This window comes from Nematolebias whitei, chromosome 6 (genome assembly GCF_014905685.2).
Source record: "Nematolebias whitei isolate Nwh7 chromosome 6, NemWhi1, whole genome shotgun sequence".
Classification (NCBI taxonomy): Eukaryota; Metazoa; Chordata; class Actinopteri; order Cyprinodontiformes; family Rivulidae; genus Nematolebias; species Nematolebias whitei.
The window spans coordinates 12,308,710-12,310,194 of NC_056503.1; positions in this window are offsets into that span (position 1 = coordinate 12,308,710).

Below are 1,485 nucleotides of genomic sequence, written 5' to 3' on the forward strand. Positions count from 1 at the left end.
AAATGTTTCAAACCAACTTCCAGTTGAGTTTGGCTTGAAACTCATCATTGAAGGATATTTATGGGACACTTCTGGTTTGGCAGGCCACAGACTGAGGAAGTCTTTTGAATTAAAAAAAAAAAAACATTTCTCCCTTAAAGAAACTTGTCCAGATTCACTTCAATTAGCTTTATTTCTATAGCACCAAGCCACAACAGAAGTCGTCTCAGGGCACTGAACAGAAACATTTATATATAAAATTAATAATTTAACATTATTTACCTGAGGAGCAGACTGATTTGAGTTTAACTCCATCCCAGAACTCTCATCTTGAACAAACATGAAGGAGACAGTGGAAAGGAAAAACTCCCTCATGAGGAAGAAACCTTTAGAACCAGACTCAGGACAAGTGACCATCTGCTTCAACCAGCTGGGTTTGAGAGGAACAGATACACAATGGCAGGTCAAGAATCACGTGTTATGATAGAAATAATATCAAATGAAAACTATTCAATTGCAACAATTCATTTAAGGAAATGAGGTCACTTTGTCCTCCAGTAGTCTAAACCTATAGCAGCATAACAAGTCAACCCTAACTATAGGATTTATCAAAAATGAAAGTCTTAATCCCAGTCTTAAAACTGGACAATGTGTCAGCCTCATGGACAGAAACTGGAAGTTGGTTCCACAAGAGAGGAGCCTGATAACTGAAAGATCTTCCTCCCATTCTGCTTTTGGAAACTCTAGGGACCACGAGTAAGCCTACAGTCTGAGATCAAAGTGCTCTGTTAGGAAAATATGGAACAATAAGATTTGTAATATAAGATGGAGCTAGGTTGTTGATAGCTTTGTAGGTTAGAAGTAAGATTTTGAATTCTATTCTGGATTTGACAGGGAGCCAATGGAGAGAAGCTAAAACTGGAGAGATATGATCTCTCCCACTAACTCCAGTTAAGACTCTGGCAGCAGCATTTTGGATCAACTGAAGACGTTTTAAAGAAGTATTTGGACACTCAGATAATAAACCATTGTGTTAGTCCAGTCTAGACATGACAAATGCATGAACCAGTTTTTCTACATCATTGTTAGATAAGATAAGATAAAATATTTTTGTGATATTACACAGATGGAAGAAGGTGGTTCTAGTACTGTTTTTAATGTGGGGGATAAAAGACATGTCCTGATCAAAAATAACACCAAGCTGTTTAACATTAGAGCTGGAGGACAGATTAATGTCATCTAAGGAGGGAGAAAGACTGAAAAATTAATTCCTAAGGTGCTCAGGTCCAAAAACTAAAACCTCAGTCTTGTCTGTGTTCAACAGGAGAAAATTAAGGGTCATCCAGGTTTTTATATCTTTAAGACATGCTTGTAGTTTAAGTAGCTGATTGGGTTCAATGGGTTTCATGGACAAATATTGTATATCATTGTTTCATCAGCATAACAATGAAAATGTATTCCATGCTGTTAAATAACTTTACCTAATGGAAGCATATACAAGGTAAA